Genomic DNA, 24005 nt, shown 5'->3' on the forward strand with positions numbered 1-24005 from the left:
GTTCAAACCAGACTTACATTATGCTTTTCACTAGGGAGCTCCTGATCATGATATTGAAAACTGTTATCCCTTTAAATATGAAGTTCAGAAGCTTGTAAAGAGTGGTATTGTGTCCTTCGAGGACATATCGGGAATGTGAAAGCCAACCCGTTGCCTGCTCATGGTAATGCTTCTGTCAACATGGTGGAGGATTGTCCAGGGAGTTTCAAAGTTTTTGATGTAAGTCAAATCCGTAGGTCTTTGGTGGAGATGCATAGAACTCTGTGTTTGATTAGTGATTGTAAACATGACCATGATGGTTGTGTCATTTGCAGTGTGAACTCCCATGGGTGTATCATTTTCAAAAGGGATATTCAAAAGTTGATAGATGAGAATGTTATCTAGATTCAACAGTCAAGGGATATGGGAGATGATGTGAAAGTCATCGTGCCAGTGTTCAAGACCCCTGAGCGGGTAGTTATTCAATGCAATAGCAGAAACATCAATAATGTCAACAGATCGGTATCACTGTTAATTATACGGTTAGCGGGCCCTGTACCCTATGCATCTAATAAAGTTGTGCCATATCAGTATAATACCATAATGATAAAGAATGGTAAAGAGGTTCCTCTACCAGTTGTAGACTAAATGGTAAATATCGTGGATGTAGTGAAGGTGACCCGTAGTGGTTGTGTATTCAGTCCGGTTTTTCCTAAGATTGTGGAAGATGTTTTAGTGGGAAAGAATGAAGAAGTTCCTATAGTGGATTCAGTTAGTACTCCAACATGTCAGTATGGTGAATCCAGCAAGTTGAAGGCTAATGATGATGATGAGGCGTTACGATTGATAAAGAGAAGAGAATTTAACATTATGGATCAGCTGCTTCAAACACCGTCGAAGAGCTCTGTGCTATCATTATTGATGAATTCAGAGGCACACAAAGAAGCCTCGCAGAGACGGCTGGAACAAGCTTATGTAGAACATGATGTGACCGTGGATCAGTTTGACCACATTGTTGCCAACATTATTTCCTGTAACAACCTGAGTTTTTCTGATGAAGAACTTCCCGAGGAAGGTAGGAATCACAATTTAGCGCTTCACATTTCAATGAACAATAAGGAGGACGCCTTGTCCAATGTGTTGGTTGATACTGGGTCATCATTAAATGTGTTGCCAAAGTCAACTGTAGCATGAATTTCCTATCAAGGAGCCCCAATGAGGTACAATAGCGTGATTGTCAAAGCGTTTGATGGTTCTCAGAAAACCATCATTGGAGAAGTGGACCTTCCAATTAAGATAGGTCCGAATGATTTTAAAATTATTTTTCAGGTAATGGATATTCACCCAGCCTATAGTTGTTTATTGGGAAGGCCTTGGATTCATGAAGCTGGCGCAGTGACATCTACTATACACCAAAAGTTGAAATTTATGAAGAACGCCAAGCTTGTCGTTGTTGGTGGAGAGAAGGCATTGTTGGTAAGCTATTTGTCATCTTTTACTTATGTTGATGCTGAAGAGGAAGTTGGAACACCATTCCAAGCTTTGTCCATTGCTGATGAATTGAAGAAAACAGGGGCACCCATGTCTTCTTTAAAAGATGCGCATGAGGCTATTCAGGCTGGCAATATTGATAAGTGGGGCCATGTTGTGGAAGTCGCCGAGAACAAGAATAGAGCATGTTTGGGATTTCAACCAGGGCCATTCAACGCCAATGTCAAGGTTGTACAACCAATTTTCTGCAGTGGAGGGTTCATTCACAAGGATGATCAACAATCAGCTGCCATTATTAAAGACAATGATGATGAAGACGAGGCTTGCGCCAACTTTGTAATGCACGACCAGACTTGCAACAATTGGGTTACTGTCGTTGTTCCTATTGTTATGTATCACTCGAAGTATTTTTTTTATTTTGAGAAAAATCCTTCTCCTATGCCTAAGGGAGAAGTGAATATTGTCGGGCATTCTCTTATTATCATCAATAAAAGACAATTTTATTCATCAACATATATGATGTTTTATTTTTACTTTTTTGCTTTTTCTGAAAATGGTAATCACAAAAAGCATAAATAAATAATAATCTTCTATTTGCATAATATTGTTTGCCCTCCATTTCTCTAAAATCAAAATATCAAATCATTATGCATGTTGGTTCTCAAACCCATTGAATATAATGATCCTACTCTCTCTCCAAACTTTGATTTCCTTGTGTTTGTAGCTGAGGAACAGATTAATGATGAAAAAGTATCTGATGAGTTATCCCGTTTGCTTGAGCACGAAGAAAAAGCCATTCAGCCGTTTGAAGAGAAAATTGATTTAGTCAACTTGGGTTCTGATGATGATGTGAATGAAGTCAAGATTGGATCTCAATTGTGTCCAGAAGCTAAGAAGGGGTTGGTTGATCTTCTCCGAGAATATTCATATGTGTTTGCTTGGTCCTATCAAGACATGCTTGGGTTGGATTATGAGATAGTGGTTCATAGATTGCCGTTGAAACCAGAATGCCCGCCAGTCAAGCAGAAGTTGAGAAGAACTTATCTTGATATGAAACTGAAGATCAAAGAGGAAGTGCAGAAACAAATTGATGTTTGTTTCCTTGTTACCTCCGAATAACTGCAATGGGTGGCCAATATTGTGCATGTTCCAAAGAAAGATCGAAAAGTGTGTATATGTGTTGATTACAGAGATTCAAATAAAGCCAGTCTGAAAGATGATTTTCCTCTGCCACACATTGATATGTTGGAAGACAATGCAACTAAATTCAAAGTCTTTTCATTTATAGATGGATTTTTCGGCTATAATAAGATCAAGATGGCACCTGAAGATATGGAGAAGAGCACATTCATTACACCCTGGGGAACATTCTGTTATCGAGTGATGCTCTTCGGTTTAAAGAATGCGGGTGCGATGTACCAGAGAGCTATGACCACTCTTTTTCATGATATAATGCATAAAGAGATCGAAGTTTATGTTGATGATATGATTGCTAAGTCAAGTGATGAATAAGAGCATGTTGAACATTTGTTGAAGTTATTCCAATGTTTGAGGAAGTATAAACTCCGCTTGATTCCCAATAAGTATACTTTTGTTGTTCGTTCTGGTAAGTTGTTGGGCTTCATTGTCAGCGAGAAGGGTATTGAAGTTGATCCTGCCAAGAAAAAAGCAATACAAGAAATTCCTACACCCAAAACTGAGAATCAAGTCAGAGGCTTTCTCGGTCGCTTGAACTATATCTCAAGATTTATATCGCATATGACTGCCACATGTGCGCCTATATTCAAGCTCCTTCGGAAAGACCAGTCTTGTGATTGGACCGAGGATTACTAGAAAGCTTTTGATAGTATCAAAGAATATTTGCTTGAGCCTCTGATTCTGTCTCCTCCTGTTGAAGGAAGGTCGTTGATCATATATTTGAATGTGCTTGAAGAGAGTATGGGTTATGTTCTTGGTCAGCAAGATGAATTTGGGAAGAAAGAATATGCAATTCACTACCTCAGTAAGAAGTTAATCGGCTGTGAGAATCGGTATTCTATGCTTGAGAAAACATGTTGCGCATTGGCTTGGGCTGCTAAGCGTCTGCGTCAGTATATGTTGAATCATACTACTTAGTTGATATCCAAAATGGATCCAATCAAGTACATTTTTGAGAAACCTGCTTTAACTAGGAGGATTTCCCGTTGACAGATGTTGTTATCCGAGTATGGTATTGAATACCGATCTCGAAAGTGATTAAAGGTAGTGTCTTGGCTGACCATTTAGCTCACCAACCTATTGAACATTATCAGTCAGTGCAATATGATTTTCCTGACGAAGAGATTTTGTACTTGAAGATGGAAGATTGTGATGAACCATTGCTTGAAGAAGGGCCAGAGCCTGGTTGCCACTGGGGCATGGTATTTGATGAAGCTGTTAATTCATATGGTAATGGCATTGGGGTAGTGATTATTACTCTCCAAGGCACTCATTTTTCATTTATAGCTAGATTGATCTTCAAGTGTACAAACAATATGGTTGAGTATGAAGCTTGCATTATGGGGCTTGAAGAGGCCATTGATCTCAGAATTAAATATCTTGATGTCTATGGAGATTCAACTTTGGTTGTGAATCAGATCAAAGGTGAATGGGAGACGAATCAACCCGGTTAGATATCATATATAGATTATGCGCAGAGGATTTCAACTTTGTTTATAAAGGTTGAGTTTCATCATATCCCTCGAGATGAAAACCGGATGGTAGATGCTCTTGCAACATTGGCTTCAATGTTTGTGGTGAATTTTTGGAATGAAGTTCCTAATTTGACTATGATGCGTCTTGATAGGACAACTCATGTATTTGCTGTTGAAGAAGTCAAAGATGAAAAGTCGTGGTATTGTGATATCAAATGTTTCCTCCAAAGTCAGATTTACCCACCTGGGGAATCTTTGAAAGATAAGATGACTTTGAGAAGATTAGCTGGTAACTTCTACCTAAATGCTGATGTGCTTTATAAGAGAAATTTCGATATGGTTTTGCTTAGATGCGAGGATAGACATGAAGCAGACCTGTTGATGACTGAAGTCCATGAAGGTTCCTTTGATGCTCACTCCAATGGACATGATATGGCAAAGAAGATGTTGAGAGCAGGTTATCATTGGCTGACAGTGGAATCTGACTGTTGCAAGTTTATGAAGAAATGCCACAAGTGTCAAATTTATGCGGATAAGATTCATGTTCCTCCGACACTGTTGAATGTCATTTCCTCCCCATGGCCCTTCTTCATGTGGGGAATTGATATGATTGGCATGATTGAGCCTAAAGCTTCGAACGAACATCGTTTCATTCTGGTGGCTATTAACTACTTCACGAAGTGGGTTGAAGCAGCATCGTATGCAAATGTGACCAAGCAAGTTATTGTGAGGGTTTATCAAGAATCAAATTATATGTTGTTATGGTGTTCCAAGTAAGATCATTACTGATAATGGATTGAACCTGAATAATAATATGGTGGAAGCTCTTTGCAAACACTTCAAGATTGCACATCATAATTATTCTCCCTACAGACCCAAGATGAATGGGGCAATTGGAGATGCGAATAAGAACATTAAGAAGATTATTCAGAAGATGGTTGTGACGTATAAAGATTGGCATGAGATGCTCCCATTTGCTTTGCATGGGTATGGTACATCCATCCGCACTTCAACAGGGGCAACCCCTTTCTCTCTCATTTATGGTATGGAAGTTGTGCTCCCCATGGAGGTTGAGATCCCATCATTGCATGTTTTGATGGAAGCGAAGTTGACTGAGATCCCATCCCTGAGGAAGTACTTTCCAGAGGATGTCAGAGGAAAGAAAGAGATAGAGTTCTTAGAATTGAAGCAGGGCAACCGGTCTGTTACTGAGTATGCTGCTAAGTTCACAGAGCTGTCGAAGTATTACACTCCCTATGATGAGGCAGTAGCAGATGGGGCAGAGTTGTTTATGCTGTTAGCGACTTTGGAGGCTAAAGATAAACTGGTGATTTGCGATCTAGCCGTGGTGTGTGATTTTCCTGATGTGTTTCCTGAAGAAGTGAATGAATTACCGCCAGAGCGTGAAGTTGAGTTCTCGATTGAATTGGTACCTGGTACTAGGCCGATATCGATGGCTCCGTACCGTATGTCTGCTGTTGAGTTAGCTGAATTGAAGAGTCAGCTGGAAGATCTGTTGGATAAGAACTTTATTCGTCCGAGTGTGTCACCGTGGGGCGCACCAGTGTTATTGGTTAAGAAGAAAGAAGGTACTATGAGGTTATGTGTGGACTACAGGCAACTGAATAAAGTGACGATCAAGAATCGGTATCCTTTGCCGAGGATTGATGATTTGATGGATCAGTTGGTGGGTGCGAGTGTGTTCAGCAAAATAGATTTGAGATCTGGGTATCATCAGATACGTGTGAAAACTAAGGATGTTCAGAAGACTGCTTTCAGGACAAGGTATGGACATTATGAGTATTCTGTAATGCCTTTTGGTGTGACTAATGCGCCTGGAGTATTTATGGAGTATATGAATAGGATTTTCCATCCGTACCTAGACAAGTTTGTTGTGGTGTTTATTGACGATATTTTGGTGTATTCGAGATCTAAAGAAGAGCATGCTGAACATTTGAGAGTGGTTCTAGGAGTTCTGCGAGAAAAGAAGTTATTTGCTAAACTGTCCAAGTGTGAATTTTGGTTAGAAGAGGTTAGTTTTCTTGGTCATGTGATTTCAAGAGGTGGTGTTGCTGTTGATCCTTCTAAGATAGAAGCGGTATCTAAGTGGGAAGCTCCGAAGTCTGTCGCTGAGATTCGAAGTTTCCTTGGGTTGGCTGGTTATTATAGGAAATTCATTGAGGGATTTTCTAAGTTGGCGTTACCGTTGACGATGTTGACCAGAAAGGGGCAAGCGTTTGTTTGGGGACTCAAAATGTGAAGAAGGTTTCCAAGAGTTAAAGAGAAGGTTAACTACTGCTCCTATTCTGATATTACCGAGTTCGTCGGAATCATTTGAGGTTTGCTGTGATGCTTCATTGTTGGGTTTGGGTGATTGTTGACAGATTGACAAAATCGGCTCATTTCATTCCGATCAGAATGGATTATCCGTTAGAGAGATTAGCCGAGTTGTATATTGAGAAGATTGTAAGTTTGCATGGTATTCCGTCGAGTATTGTTTCGGACAGAGATCCTAGATTTACATCGAAGTTCTGGGAAGGTTTGCAGAGGGCTTTGGGAACTAAGCTGAGATTGAGTTCTGCATATCATCCGCAGACTGATGGTCAGACTGAGAGGACGATTCAGTCACTAGAGGATCTTTTGAGGGCTTGTGTTTTGGAAAAGGGAGGTGCTTGGGATTGTTATTTACCTTTGATTGAGTTTACCTACAACAATAGTTTTCATTCGAGCATTGGTATGGCACCGTTTGAAGCTTTGTATGGTAGGAGATGTCGGACACCTTTATGTTGGTATGAGTCCGGTGAGAGTGCTGTGGTTGGACCGGAGATTGTTCAACAAACTACGGAAAAGATTAAGATGATTCAGGAGAAGATGAGAATTGCTCAGAGTCGTCAGAAGAGTTATCACGACAAGAGGAGGAAGTCACTTGAGTTCCAAGAGGGAGATCATGTGTTTCTTCGTGTCACTCCGATAACTGGGGTTGGTTGAGCTTTGAAGTCAAAGAAGTTGACACCTCGATTTATTGGTCCTTATCAGATTTTGGAGAGGATAGGGGAGGTAGCCTATCGTATCGCTTTACCGCCGTCACTTGCGAATTTGCATGAGGTTTTCCATGTGTCTCAGTTGAGGAGGTACATTCCTGATCCGTCGCATGTGGTCCAAGTGGATGATGTACAGGTGAGAGATAACCTGACTGTTGAAACATCACCTATGAGGATCGAGGATCGAGAGTTAAAGCAGTTGCGGGGTAAAGAGATTGCTTTGGTAAAGGTAGCTTGGGGAGGACCAGCAGGTGGCAATGTGATTTGGGAACTTGAGAGTCAGATGAAGGAGTCCTATCCAGAGTTATTCGCTTGAGGTATGTTTTCGAGGACGAAAACTCTTTTAGTGGGGGAGAGTTGTAACACCCCGATAAAAATAAGATAATTATTTAATTTAAGTTAATATTATATTTATTAATTTAATTAAGTAATTGGAATTATTGGATTATTATTATTATTATTATTATTGGAATAATAATTATTGGAAAGTATATAAGTGGGAAATAAGAAAAGAGTTTCATTTTGGTAAAGAGGGTTTTTACGTGAAAAGCAGAGAAGCGGCTGAAAAGGGAGAAAGGGCAAAGAGGAAGAGCAAGAGAGCAAGGGTTGAAGAACGGAAAAGATTGGAGCTTAAGGATTGCCGGATTAACTCAGGTAAGGGGAGTTTATCGTCGTTTAATGGGTATTATGGGGTAACATGTAATGGGTAGTGATAAGCCGTTGATTTGACCCTAATTGGATTATGAATGTTGAAAAATTGTGATGAATACTTGATGTGAAAACGGTAATTGAATCTGTAATTGGATGGGTAGTGATTTTCCGAAAGCGTAGCTTTTTACGGAATTGGAATCGGAGGTCCGGAAGTCCTCCAACGGCGGAAAATGCGGAGAATTCTGCATTCTGCTTCGTGTTAGCGCAGGAACAGCTTTCTGTCTTGCGTTAACCGGTTAACCCAGGGTGTTAACCGGTTAACACTGTTATGAATTGTGAAAGAATTGTTGTTTGTCTTGCGTTAACCGGTTAACCCAGGGCGTTAACCGGTTAACACGGTTAAAATTTGCCAGGAAGTGTATTCTGTCTTGCGTTAACGGGTTAACCCAGGGCGTTAACGGGTTAACGCTGTTGAAAAACTGAAAAATTGCATTCTGTCTTGCGTTAACAGGTTAACCCAGGGCGTTAACGGGTTAACGCTGTTGAAAAACTGAAAAATTGCATTCTGTCTCGCGTTAACAGGTTAACCCAGGGCGTTAACCGGTTAACACTGTTGAAAACTGAAAAAAATTGTATTTTGTCTTGCGTTAACGGGTTAACCCAGGGCGTTAACGGGTTAACGCTGTGGGAAAAGTGAAAAATCGAATTTGCTCAGAATTTAATGAAATTCGTCAGGGTGAGTCGGGTAATATTATAGTTAATTTTGATGAGTAATTTTGTTGGGTTTATGTTATGAAGTGTCAATACAAGTATGACTGAGTTGTTAAGTTATTTCCGTGTACGGAAAGTTGTTAAAGATACTGAGTTGTAAGCTTGGTGAGCCAAAGTTGATTATAAGTTGATTATGTTGAAAACATTGTTGTGTTGCTATTATTATTATGTTGTCGGAATTTTAAAGTCGTGTATGTCATGTAAATTCATATGCATTAAGTCGGAGCTTTGCTCACACCACGTTGGCCTGGATTGGCAAAAGTTGAAAGTTGAAGGCTTAAGCCTTGATGCCTCGTTAAATCGGCAAATTTTAAGTTGGGAGTTTTACTCCGAATGGTACCACATGCATGGAGTCTCATTGCATAATGTATGTATGGCGTATGATATGAATGGATGTATTCCAGTATTATACGTGTGTTGTGGGTTGTGTGTTGTGTTGATGTTGAGTATGATTGAGTTGATATTGCCGTTGCTGAATGTGTAATCTGATTTGGGTGATGAAATGTGTTAAATTACTTAACATTGCATGATATTTTATAATGCTCATTATATCGATTGAGGAACTCACCCTTACAACTATTTTTCAGGTAACGAGCAGTGATTGAGTAGGAGCTAGTGCTTGGAGTCTAGTGTAGTTCCTTAGTGAGTCATGCTCTGGTAGATGTAACATCGGGATGGGATGTTTTAAATGTTTATTGTTGGTTGTGAACCATTTTACATGTAATGTGTTACATGTTTTGCATGATTGAATTGGTCTCTATCCGCTGCGTATTATGCAAGTGTTTACTTTGTTTTAATAAAAGAGCATGACAGTTATTATGGTGAATAGTGTGAATTGATTGTGTGACACCCTTAATTGCATATTTACTCTGATTGATATATTGTTATTTTAATTAAAAAAAATTGGGGTATTTTTTTTGAAGGGTGTTACATTAGTGGTATCAGAGCATAGTCGGTCGAGTCGAGTCATAATTATTCTGTTTCCCTGTACGGGATAGGTGTTGTGTAACCCTATTAGTACTTATTGTTTTAACTTGTTGGGTTCTCAGAATAGAGATGGATGGAAGAGGTAGAGACGATGCTGCGATTGCTGAGGCTCTGGGTATGCTAGTTGGAGTACTTGGAGGGAATCCAAATGTTGTGGGAATGGGAGCTGCTCGTCAACTGAGTGAGTTCCAGAAGAACAATCCTCCAATGTTCAAGGGAGCATACGAACCAGATGGCGCTCAGAAGTGGTTGAAGGAGATCGAGAGGATCTTTCGAGTGACTGAGTGTGTCGATAACCAGAAGGTCAGGTTCGGTACGCATATGCTGTCAGAGGAAGCAGATGATTGGTGGGTTGCTACCCGCACTGAGTTGGTAGCTGCTGGGGGTGCTGAGATCACTTGGGCTGTGTTCAGAGAGAGATTCCTGAGGAAGTACTTTCCAGAGGATGTCAGAGGAAAGAAAGAGATAGAGTTCTTAGAATTGAAGCAGGGCAACCGGTCTGTTACTGAGTATGCTGCTAAGTTCACAGAGCTGTCGAAGTATTACACTCCCTATGATGAGGCAGTAGCAGATGGGGCAGAGTTGTTTATGCTGTTAGCGACTTTGGAGGCTAAAGATAAACTGGTGATTTGCGATCTAGCCGTGGTGTGTGATTTTCCTGATGTGTTTCCTGAAGAAGTGAATGAATTACCGCCAGAGCGTGAAGTTGAGTTCTCGATTGAATTGGTACCTGGTACTAGGCCGATATCGATGGCTCCGTACCGTATGTCTGCTGTTGAGTTAGCTGAATTGAAGAGTCAGCTGGAAGATCTGTTGGATAAGAACTTTATTCGTCCGAGTGTGTCACCGTGGGGCGCACCAGTGTTATTGGTTAAGAAGAAAGAAGGTACTATGAGGTTATGTGTGGACTACAGGCAACTGAATAAAGTGACGATCAAGAATCGGTATCCTTTGCCGAGGATTGATGATTTGATGGATCAGTTGGTGGGTGCGAGTGTGTTCAGCAAAATAGATTTGAGATCTGGGTATCATCAGATACGTGTGAAAACTGAGGATGTTCAGAAGACTGCTTTCAGGACAAGGTATGGACATTATGAGTATTCTGTAATGCCTTTTGGTGTGACTAATGCGCCTGGAGTATTTATGGAGTATATGAATAGGATTTTCCATCCGTACCTAGACAAGTTTGTTGTGGTGTTTATTGACGATATTTTGGTGTATTCGAGATCTAAAGAAGAGCATGCTGAACATTTGAGAGTGGTTCTAGGAGTTCTGCGAGAAAAGAAGTTATTTGCTAAACTGTCCAAGTGTGAATTTTGGTTAGAAGAGGTTAGTTTTCTTGGTCATGTGATTTCAAGAGGTGGTGTTGCTGTTGATCCTTCTAAGATAGAAGCGGTATCTAAGTGGGAAGCTCCGAAGTCTGTCGCTGAGATTCGAAGTTTCCTTGGGTTGGCTGGTTATTATAGGAAACTCATTGAGGGATTTTCTAAGTTGGCGTTACCGTTGACGATGTTGACCAGAAAGGGGCAAGCGTTTGTTTGGGGACTCAAAATGTGAAGAAGGTTTCCAAGAGTTAAAGAGAAGGTTAACTACTGCTCCTATTCTGATATTACCGAGTTCGTCGGAATCATTTGAGGTTTGCTGTGATGCTTCATTGTTGGGTTTGGGTGATTGTTGACAGATTGACAAAATCGGCTCATTTCATTCCGATCAGAATGGATTATCCGTTAGAGAGATTAGCCGAGTTGTATATTGAGAAGATTGTAAGTTTGCATGGTATTCCGTCGAGTATTGTTTCGGACAGAGATCCTAGATTTACATCGAAGTTCTGGGAAGGTTTGCAGAGGGCTTTGGGAACTAAGCTGAGATTGAGTTCTGCATATCATCCGCAGACTGATGGTCAGACTGAGAGGACGATTCAGTCACTAGAGGATCTTTTGAGAGCTTGTGTTTTGGAAAAGGGAGGTGCTTGGGATTGTTATTTACCTTTGATTGAGTTTACCTACAACAATAGTTTTCATTCGAGCATTGGTATGGCACCGTTTGAAGCTTTGTATGGTAGGAGATGTCGGACACCTTTATGTTGGTATGAGTCCGGTGAGAGTGCTGTGGTTGGACCGGAGATTGTTCAACAAACTACGGAAAAGATTAAGATGATTCAGGAGAAGATGAGAATTGCTCAGAGTCGTCAGAAGAGTTATCACGACAAGAGGAGGAAGTCACTTGAGTTCCAAGAGGGAGATCATGTGTTTCTTCGTGTCACTCCGATAACTGGGGTTGGTCGAGCTTTGAAGTCAAAGAAGTTGACACCTCGATTTATTGGTCCTTATCAGATTTTGGAGAGGATAGGGGAGGTAGCCTATCGTATCGCTTTACCGCCGTCACTTGCGAATTTGCATGAGGTTTTCCATGTGTCTCAGTTGAGGAGGTACATTCCTGATCCGTCGCATGTGGTCCAAGTGGATGATGTACAGGTGAGAGATAACCTGACTGTTGAAACATCACCTATGAGGATCGAGGATCGAGAGTTGAAGCAGTTGCGGGGTAAAGAGATTGCTTTGGTAAAGGTAGCTTGGGGAGGACCAGCAGGTGGCAATGTGATTTGGGAACTTGAGAGTCAGATGAAGGAGTCCTATCCAGAGTTATTCGCTTGAGGTATGTTTTCGAGGACGAAAACTCTTTTAGTGGGGGAGAGTTGTAACACCCCGATAAAAATAAGATAATTATTTAATTTAAGTTAATATTATATTTATTAATTTAATTAAGTAATTGGAATTATTGGATTATTATTATTATTATTATTGGAATAATAATTATTGGAAAGTATATAAGTGGGAAATAAGAAAAGAGTTTCATTTTGGTAAAGAGGGTTTTTACGTGAAAAGCAGAGAAGCGGCTGAAAAGGGAGAAAGGGCAAAGAGGAAGAGCAAGAGAGCAAGGGTTGAAGAACGGAAAAGATTGGAGCTTAAGGATTGCCGGATTAACTCAGGTAAGGGGAGTTTATCGTCGTTTAATGGGTATTATGGGGTAACATGTAATGGGTAGTGATAAGCCGTTGATTTGACCCTAATTGGATTATGAATGTTGAAAAATTGTGATGAATAGTTGATGTGAAAACGGTAATTGAATCTGTAATTGGATGGGTAGTGATTTTCCGAAAGCGTAGCTTTTTACGGAATTGGAATCGGAGGTCCGGAAGTCCTCCAACGGCGGAAAATGCGGAGAATTCTGCATTCTGCTTCGTGTTAGCGCAGGAACAGCTTTCTGTCTTGCGTTAACCGGTTAACCCAGGGTGTTAACCGGTTAACACTGTTATGAATTGTGAAAAAATTGTTGTTTGTCTTGCGTTAACCGGTTAACCCAGGGCGTTAACCGGTTAACACGGTTAAAATTTGCCAGGAAGTGTATTCTGTCTTGCGTTAACGGGTTAACCCAGGGCGTTAACGGGTTAACGCTGTTGAAAAACTGAAAAATTGCATTCTGTCTTGCGTTAACAGGTTAACCCAGGGCGTTAACGGGTTAACGCTGTTGAAAAACTGAAAAATTGCATTCTGTCTCGCGTTAACAGGTTAACCCAGGGCGTTAACCGGTTAACACTGTTGAAAACTGAAAAAAAATGTATTTTGTCTTGCGTTAACGGGTTAACCCAGGGCGTTAACGGGTTAACGCTGTGGGAAAAGTGAAAAATCGAATTTGCTCAGAATTTAATGAAATTCGTCAGGGTGAGTCGGGTAATATTATAGTTAATTTTGATGAGTAATTTTGTTGGGTTTATGTTATGAAGTGTCAATACAAGTATGACTGAGTTGTTAAGTTATTTCCGTGTACGGAAAGTTGTTAAAGATACTGAGTTGTAAGCTTGGTGAGCCAAAGTTGATTATAAGTTGATTATGTTGAAAACATTATTGTGTTGCTATTATTATTATGTTGTCGGAATTTTAAAGTCGTGTATGTCATGTAAATTCATATGCATTAAGTCGGAGCTTTGCTCACACCACGTTGGCCTGGATTGGCAAAAGTTGAAAGTTGAAGGCTTAAGCCTTGATGCCTCGTTAAATCGGCAAATTTTAAGTTGGGAGTTTTACTCCGAATGGTACCACATGCATGGAGTCTCATTGCATAATGTATGTATGGCGTATGATATGAATGGATGTATTCCAGTATTATACGTGTGTTGTGGGTTGTGTGTTGTGTTGATGTTGAGTATGATTGAGTTGATATTGCCGTTGCTGAATGTGTAATCTGATTTGGGTGATGAAATGTGTTAAATTACTTAATATTGCATGATATTTTATAATGCTCATTATATCGATTGAGGAACTCACCCTTACAACTATTTTTCAGGTAACGAGCAGTGATTGAGTAGGAGCTAGTGCTTGGAGTCTAGTGTAGTTCCTTAGTGAGTCATGCTCTGGTAGATGTAACATCGGGATGGGATGTTTTAAATGTTTATTGTTGGTTGTGAACCATTTTACATGTAATGTGTTACATGTTTTGCATGATTGAATTGGTCTCTATCCGCTGCGTATTATGCAAGTGTTTACTTTGTTTTAATAAAAGAGCATGATAGTTATTATGGTGAATAGTGTGAATTGATTGTGTGACACCCTTAATTGCATATTTACTCTGATTGATATATTGTTATTTTAATTAAAAAAATTTGGGGTATTTTTTTAGAAGGGTGTTACATCACTCACCCTATGAATACCAATGCAGTCAAGAAATACTTTGCCTAAAAAAGAAAAGAACAGCTCGCTAAGTTGAAAACCCGAGAGGGCGGCTTAGGCAAAAATGAGCGTCTCGATGGATTGAATGCCCGAAATGGCGATCCAGGCAAAAGTTAGAGACATAAAATAGAAAAATCATCCCGGTAGATTGAATTCCCCATCTTGGGGAAATCTAGGCAAAAATTAAGGATTATGGCAAGCAACTGCATTCGGTTGGTCCTGATCTTTGAATGCAGTTTTGAGAAGTCATTTGGTTCTGATTCTTCATTCTCAACCAAAGGCAAACACAATGGATTTTGAAGTTGGTAGGAAGAGTAGTGATCATTGTAACCAATGTAGCCCTTTTCCATAAGAACTACCATTTTCAAACCTTGTAAAGATCCATGGAGTCTCGCCATTTGCGGACTACCATTCTATTAAATAAAGTTGAGCTTTTATCCAATTATTTCTACTCTTATTTATTTCTATTTTAAAATTGAATCTTTATGATGATAATTTCAAAATAAATAAATTAATGAATAATCATTTTTCTTAAAATAATAAGGAATTTACTTTTAAGAGCAATCGATTTCAAAGAGGGATGTCAACAAAAATTTCAAGGACGGTAAGTCTTGATGTGTGAAGCACTTGTTAGTCTTCCCCAAGCATTTGGTGACTTCGTTCGCACCCAAAGTTCGTCATTCATTCCCAGCATGGTTGATAAGTTCCTCTTTGAGTAATTTATTATCCCCGGTAGAGTTGGTGGACGATTCTTCTTCCAACTGAGCGGATGATTGGTCTCCTTTACAATTCATCTTTCCCCAACTGAGATGTTCTTGTTTCTACACTTCCCAATTTGGTACTTGATGAATGAACCATGGATTATCTTGAAACCTTTGTTTGGTCTCCATATTTCTTATACATTTCTTGCATAGCCGTGACAGTTTCTCACCTGCGTGAGTTGATAGATCTGGTTGACTTTGTTGTTGTGCCTTGGAATTGGTTTATTTCGTAATCTCTGAGAAGAATTTGATGATCATGGAATTTTGTGTTCTTTGACGTGCCCTGGAAAATCATTGTATCACCACCAGAGCTTCATAGAAATATTTATTGATGAAATCCCTTGTGGAGCATCTGGCTCTCCTCACTCAGAGTTTTATCTCTTGATTGTGACTTGATATCAGCTCTTTCCCCAGTAGCGCTCGGTTCTGAGCAATATTGGTTGTCCCCCATTTGGTATAGTGGTGACTTAAAATTCCCCGCAAGGATCCTTGGCATATCCCCTTTATTCCTCAGCATTATTGGGTGCTACTCTTCAGTAGTGCTTTCTTCCCCCGTGGAGTTTTCCACGATTGGGTGGATGCATGTTCTCCATCACTTCCCCCAACTATAGTTGAATTCATTTTGAGTAGATTTTATATCCTCGGTGATTTATCATCATCCCTAGCAGATTCTCCAGTTGGTGCTCCATCTTGTTGAGATTAACCGAACGTCTGGTTGTGATGCTTCAAATCTTTGTTACTTGTATCATTTGTGCTCGTTTGTCAGCATGATCATACACATGCATATGCATGCATAAAACACGTTATCATATATCTCATTGTGTATCTTATCACATTTGATGTTTATTCTGATCCACTGCTTTGGTGACATTATCTCCCCATGCATATTTGGTGTGTCTGTCCTCCTTCAATTGTAGAGTGTCAACCACTTAAACAATTTTTTTAATCTTTTCTCCTTTCCCCACTGAGTTATTTCCTCGTGGGCAATTATTATTTCAGTTTCCTCCCCAGCTCATTATTTGGATGAAACCACTCCCCTTGAGTTATATCCTCATTGGGTTGAGTCTTATTTGATCGTTTCTTTCTAGTTCTTACCTAGATAAATCTTTTGGTCCCCTGAGAGTTATTACCCAGTAGCTGATAATATTCTTCTTGGTGTTGAGTACTTTCCCTGTGTTAATTTACCCAGTAACCGGTAAAAGGTAACTTACTCCTTTGTTTTTCTCCAGCGGATTCGTTTTTTCGTTTTCCTAACAAGTATATCCTTGATATGTTCATCTTAACCGGTGACGAATATTCTTCCGGCTTGGCATTCTACCCAGTAAAAAGGTAGTTGTAATTCCTATTTTTCCCAGAAGAGTTCATCCTCGATATGTTCACTTTAACCGGTGACAGATTGTCTCTTTCTTCGGTATATTACCCAGTAACCAATAGTTGTAATTCCTATTTGCGATATTCTGCCCAGTAAATGGTAGATATAAATCCTATTCCCCCCTCAGAGTTTATCCTTGATATGTTCACTTTAACTAGTGACGAATTTTCTTTGTTTGGTCTTCTATACCCATAGATAGTTGTAAACCCTTTTTTCCCGGTAGTCTATCCTTGATATGTTCATCTCAATCGGTGATGGATATTCTTCCTTTAAGTTTATCCTTGATATGTTCATCTTAATCGGTGACGGATACTCTCTCTTTGGTCTTTTGTCCAATAACTGGTAGTTGTAATTCCTATTTGAATTCCTTTCCCCAGTAGGTTATTCTTACCCAATGAACGGTAATGAATATGCCTCCTTTTCCTTAGTGAGTCATCTTTGATATGTTTACCCTAACCGGTAACGAATGTCCCCCTGTCCGAGTGTACTAATCTTCTTACCCAGTAACCGTTAGTAGATAATACATCTCTTTTACTCCTGCGTTGAAGTTTATTCTTCCCCAGTTGAGTTTGAGTGCATATTTCCCCTGTGAAGTACGCCAATCCCCTGTTGCGTTCGAGTACTTTAACTTTGCTCTGATTTACACATTTCCTCAACATATACTTCTTGCTATATTGGTGTTATCCCAATACACGCGGCTTTCCTTTCTCACCAGTCTGAGTCTTTCCATTGATTTATTTTCATGGAAATCATCTCGTGTCTCCAGTAGTTTGTAAGTCGTAGCCTGGCCTACGCATAACCTTTTATCCCCCAGAGTCTTTGTATCCTCAGCAAGTTTTCCTGACGGAATACATTATGCTCCTGTGGACTTTCAGGTTCTCTGGATTCTTTTCCTTTGTGGCAATATATTCCCCATAAAGATTATTTTTGCATACATACCATATGCATCATGAGGTCTCTTTGGGACCAAAATTTGTTTCTAGATGTTGTTATTTAAATCCATTATGCTAAGTTGATACGAAGATTTTAGCCTTCACATCCTCAGCTAGAATGTCCTTAAATAGGGGCAGCTGTAAGACCCCAATTTTGACCCTAAGATCCCTCATGCTATCTCATCATTTTCATTGACTTTGGGATCACACCTTGGCATCCTCCTTACCCCTCATTCATTGGGTTTGTATTGAGAGAGATCACCAAGCACATTTGATTGTATCATACTTTATTTTATTTTGTTTACTAACCAAAATTCCAAAAATATGTCTATGTATGCCTTTGTTTCTTTTGTAGGTAGTGTGTGTGTCCACCTATGCCCTATCAAGCTCACAACTAGAGTTTGAGACCCTCAAAGCAAATAGATCAATCAAACAATGATCCAATTTAGTTCTAAACATCATATATGTATCCCTATGTCCTTAATTTGTTAATTTGATCAAGAATTCACAAGAGTTTGAAGCTTGTTGGCCTTGGAAGCCCTAATTCATCTGGGTATCTTTTGTGACTTCCTCAACAGGTTTCTTCAATAATTAATAAAACATATCAAGGTATAATTCATTATACATCATCTCAAGTATATATTATCCATCATAAGCCCCAAAGGTCAAGATAACTTCAAGTTTGCAAGTTGGTACAAAGAAGTTGACAAAAGAAATTCAACTGGTCAAAACCGGGGTTCCCTAGACCATATATCCTACAATTTTTGTGATATGAAAATTATTCCAAGATAAAGGTTACTCCTTATGACATTCCAAACAACTTTCATGTTGGCATCAAGATCTAATTTTGCTTGGAAAGTCATTTTTTATAGTGAAAGATAATAGGTCATTTTGTCCGAGCCCTAGTTAGAGGGTCAACTTCCAAGGACCATAACTTGCTCATTTGTTATGATATGAAGGACATCCAAGTTTCATGATCAATTTCAATATGCCTTAGCTAACTTTGATTCTTTGAGAAATTTCAAATTCTACTTGCAAGGGCATGTGCCAAGAGGAAACATTATAGGTCATTTTGGGCCATTACCATTGACCAAGCAATTTTCCTCAATTTATAAAATGCATAACTCCCTCATGCCAAATATAAATGATGTCAAATTTATGCCCAAATTGAAAAGTAATGAAATATCTACAACTTTGGTGAAGGAACCATTTCCATTTGAAGCTCATAGAAAAAGTTATTCAAGGTGGAAGAAGTGGTCATTTGACTTGGGACTTAGAAAATTTTCAATCATGTTTGATTTCTCAAACTTACACCTTAAAATTCACCATGATCCAAGCTCCAAATGGAAAAGTGTTCAACATCAAATTTGTTCCCTTGATGTCACCTTTCCAAAACATCCACGAACACTTCATTTGGACAAGAATTGAAGGACATGGCCATAGGTTCTTTACAAGGCTTCATTTGGTATGATCTATGTTCAAATTTCATTTCCATAATGCATGTCTACATGATATCATTTCAGGTTGATTAACACAGAATGTTGGATCATTTGGAATCAATTAATGGGCCTTGTACACCCCCATGCATCCATGAAACCAAACTTGCTAATTTTGGCAAAATTTCAAATGGTGTAGAAAGCATTTCCTTTGCCTATATAAACAAGTGCACTGCCTCAGAACTTCACGCACACATTGCCGAAGCCTTGTCAAATCATTTATGAACCCTACACCATAGAATACCTTGAGGATTTATTTGAAATCGAGTTTAAATTTCACCTTCTGTTTTGAGATTCAAACTCCAAGGATTCATTGCCTTTTTCATCTCAATTGGTCACTACAAGCAAGAGGAGGAAGAACCAAGTGAATTCAGATCAAGATCAAGCCAAATTGAAGCTACCCGAAGGTGAATTTTCTTAAACTTCTCTTCTTCGATTTTCCCTCATTTCTCAGCTATTTTACTTGATTGTTAGTTGGATGAAGTCCTACCAATGTAGGAAACACGATTGAGTTGCTTTGAGGTTAAATCGAAGCAACTCAGTTCATGATCCTCAAATTTCAAATCCATGTATCTTTCAATATACTTGGAATTGGAAGAAATTGAGGTGAGATTCGAGCTCCTGAGTATTTGTCCTTTAAAATGATGTCCTTACTTTTTATTTTGGTAGTGGTTGATGGTGGACCAGTTCGGTGAGGTCTACTGGAGAAGATGATCGGAGCTAGGGCTCCGGTGATGCGCTGGAACATCCCAGGCCATCTGATCTCATGTCCACGTTTTAATCCTTGCCCTCCTTCCTAATTACCACCCGTGTACACGCGTTGACTGCAGAACATGATGGAAGCGTGCGCTTGGCCATCAGATCTGCCACCTCATATAATGAGGGAGATCTGATGGCCCTTGTTTTTTTGAATTTTATTTTTATTTCTGAATTTCCATTTAATTCCCTCTATTTTGTTTAATTCATAATAATTTCATTTTTAATCCAAAAAATATGGGACTTTCACCAAAAATCTTTAAATATTTTTCTCTTCCGTATTCTAAATTAAAATTATTTTCTGGAATAATTTTGATATTTTTCATGAATTAAATGTTTTTATGCATATTTTTTATTATTTAAAAATACTTCCGACTTTCTAAAAATCATGAATTTTTTTGTCTAAGGTCCTTTGACCTTGTTTGACCTAGGATAAGTCCCTTGGCCATTTATTTGATGTTTTGAAGGGGTTTGAGGTTTTGACCAAATTAAAATGGATTTTAATTCATTTTTAATTGATTTTTAATTGAATAAATGCTTGAAAATTATGTTGAGCCATTTTATTGGTCTTGTGATGTTTGACTTTCTGTTTGGCCTTAATCATGGTTGATTTGAATTTCTTTGACCAATACTATTGGATTTAGGGGATTGATGAAATGTACATTTCATTTCCCAAAATGAATGGATAGTATTGATCAGGTGAATTTCCTCATGTGATCAATTTGGATTCTATTTCCCCTTCCCTCTTCATCTTCACTTCTATTCTTCCCCAATCCATATTTGACCAATGAAATCTCTTCATGTCTAATGCTAGTTGATTCATCAATGACCTTGTGTCAGATGAATCAACATGAGCCAGACTGAGATAGGTCCTTCCCCCATTTCTTTTAGTGTGTGGTATGTTTTAGGATTTTGGTTCTTTGTACCAAATCTCTAACATGCATTAACACCTATATTTTTATTGTCTGGTCTCAGATAGCTATGACTTCTACATAAGTCCAATTACGATTGCTTAACATAGAGCTAAATTTGACCCCAAAGGCATAACATTCTAGTAAGTGAGATTGTAAGCCTCCCGTTCTTCGAGGCATTATGTGGAAACTTGACCTTTTTTACTTTCATGAGAGCTAGTGGCATACTTGTTGAGTTATCCAAGTTGGACTGTTTGGACTTGATCTGGAATTTTGGACTTAGAATTAGGCGATATTTCCTGTGCTATAGGACTTGACCAATGCCAATATCTGAGACTGAGTTATCTTTGACTATGCCTTTATCTGATGCAAGATCTTAAGTGCCCTTGATTCATCTGTTGCTCTGTCTTTGTGCTTAATTTTTATTTTGTTATTATTGTCTATGGCTGATGTTTTGTTCTAAGTTGATCAAGGAATATTTCATCTGCTACATTGGAAGACATTGAAGACTGCTAGCTATTAGAATGCTTGCTTGGATATTATGGCTATCTTTATTTGATGCCTTGATCTTTACATTATGCTTCATTGCTTATTGCTTGTCAAAGTCCAAGGAAAAATGGGTTTCTATATGACATTCTTGTCTGTTGGATTACATCCCATTGGTCAGATCTTTTCAACTCTTAACTTTTAATTTTTTTAGTTAGGGTAGTCTCTTCATCTCCTCCCACTTCTTAAATTTCAAAATCTCTCCCTCTTTTCAAAAAAACTTTCTTTGCCTGTGATTTCAAACTTAGACATGTTTTAATGATTAAAAACTTTGGCCTTATGCCATTGAATTTTTCAAACCTTTTCTTAAATCAAACTTGTAAATAAACTCAACCATATTGACTTAAATTTCTAAAAGACAAAAATGACTAACAATCCCATTCAAAATTTTGGCCTTTTGTGCCTTCTTATTAAAATTTTGTTAAAATCAATTCACCAACTTATTTGAAATCTTTACCATGAACTACGGGGTTTTGATCCCTCATTTTTATGTTGATACGTAGGTATAAGACCGAAGGACTTGTCAAACACAAAAATATAATCAATGAAGTCTTTTCTCACCCCCACTCTATATTTTTCCAAACATCATTTTGACCAAAACACTTGCACACAAAAAAGGGCTCCCTAGGAGTACCTAGGAAACTTTGGATGCTAACACCTTCCCTCTGTGTAACTAACCCCCTTACTTGTAATCTATGGCATTTTATTATTTTTGATTTGAAAACTTCTTATCTTTGGTTTTGTTCATACTTTTCCCTTTTCCTTTGGAAACAATAAAAGTGGGGTGGCGACTCTGGTTTTACTAACGTCAAGTTTACCCATAGCTTGATGGTCATGAATTTACCGCTACAGTTGTTACATACAAAGATTGGCATGAGATACTCCCATTTGCTTTGCATGGGTACCATACATCCATCTGAACTTCAACAGTGGCAACCCCTTTCTCTCTTGTTTATGACATGGAAGTTGTGCTCCCCGTGGAGGTCGAAATCTCATCATTGTGTGTGTTGATGGAAGCCAAGTCAAAAGAGGCTGAATGGTACCAGACCAGATATGATCAGTTGAATTTGATTAAAGAGAGGAGATTGACTTCCATGAGTCATGGTCAGTTATATCAGCAAAGAATGAAGAAAAGTTTTGATAAGAAGGTTAAGCCTCGTGTGTTTAGAGAAGGTGACCTTGCGCTTAAGAAGATTCTATCTTTCAAACCTGATGCTAGGGGCAAATAAACTCGTAATTATGAAGGCCCATATGTTGTTATGAGAGCCTTTTCAGGCGGTGCTTTGATTTTTACAACTATGGATGGTGAAGAGTTCACACGTCCTATGAACACCGATGCAGTCAAGAAATACTTCTCCTAAAAAAGAAAAGAACAACTTGCTAAGTTGAAAACCCGAAAGGGCGACTTGGGCCAAAATAAGCGTCTTGATGGATTGAAAACCCGAAAGGGAGACATAGGCAAAAGTTAGATATATAAAACAGAAAAACTCATCCTGGTAGATCCTTAGGGCAATCTAGGCAAAAATAAGGGATTATGGCAAGTAACTGCATCCGGCTGGTGTAGCGGTAAATTCATGACCATCAAGCTATGGATAAACTTGACGTCAGTAAAAACCCGAGTCGCCACCGCGCTTTTATTGTTTCCAAAGGAAAAGGGAAAAGTACGAACGAAACCCAAACATGAGAAGTTTGCAAATCAAAACTAATAAAATGCTAGAGATTATAGGTAAGGGGTTGGTTACACAGAGGGAAGGTGTTAGCGCCCAAAGTGTCCTAGGTACTCCTAGGGAGCCCTTTTTGTGTGCATATGTTTTTTGTTATAAATGATGTTTGATAAAACACAAAGTCGGGGTGGGGGTGGGGGTGGGGGTGAGAAAAGAATTCATTGATTATATTTTTGTATTTGACAAGACCTCCAGTCTTATGCCTATGTACCAATATAAAAATGAGGGACCAAAACCCCGTAGTTCATAGTAAAAATTTCAAAGAAGTTGATGAATTGATTTTAACAAAAAGTTTAACAAGAAAGGGGCACAAGAGGCCAAAGGTATGAATGGGGTTGTTAGTTCTTTTTGTCTTTTTAAATTTAAGTCAATGTGGTTAAGTTTATTTTTAAGTTTGATTTAAGAAAAAGTTTAAAAAATTCAATGGCATAAGGCCAAGGTTTCTAATCATTAAAACATGTATAAGTTTGAAATCACAATCAAAGAAAGTTTTTGAAAAGAGGGAGAGATTTTGAAATTAAATAAGTGGGAGGAGATGAAGAGACTACCCTAAGAAAAAAATTAAAAGTTAAGAGTTGAAAAGATCTGACCAATGGGATGCAATCCAAAAAACAAGAATGTCATATAGAAACCCATTTCCTTTGGACTTTGACAAGCAATAAGAAATAAGAAATGAGCAATATCCAAACATTATGTGAAGATTAAGGCATCAAATAAAGATAACCATAATATCCAAGAAAGCAATCCAATAGCTAGTAGTCTTCAGTGTCTTCCCATGTAGCAGATGAAATATTCCTTGATCAGCTCAAAACAAAAACATCAGACAGAGACAATAATAACAAAATAAACAATTAAGCACATAGACAAAGTAGCAGATGAATCAAAGAGATCCAAGGTCCTGGATCAGATGAAGGAACAGTAAAAGATAGCTCAGTCTCAAATGTTGGCATTGGCCAAGTCCTTTAGCATAGGGAGTGTTGCCTAGTTCTAAGTCCAAAAATTCAGACCAAGTCCAGTAGTCCACCAAGATGTTTTTTAGAGTTTTTGTTGTTATTAGGTGTTTTAGGGTCCTAAGACCACAAAGAAAAAATAGAAAGCAAACAATATATATAATCACAAGATATGGCTCAAGTGAGCAAAGTGAAAAGGACTTGAAACGTAAACAAGTTGCATGAAATGTAAATGACA

Source organism: Lathyrus oleraceus, chromosome 6 (assembly GCF_024323335.1).
Source record: "Lathyrus oleraceus cultivar Zhongwan6 chromosome 6, CAAS_Psat_ZW6_1.0, whole genome shotgun sequence".
Taxonomy (NCBI): Eukaryota; Viridiplantae; Streptophyta; class Magnoliopsida; order Fabales; family Fabaceae; genus Lathyrus; species Lathyrus oleraceus.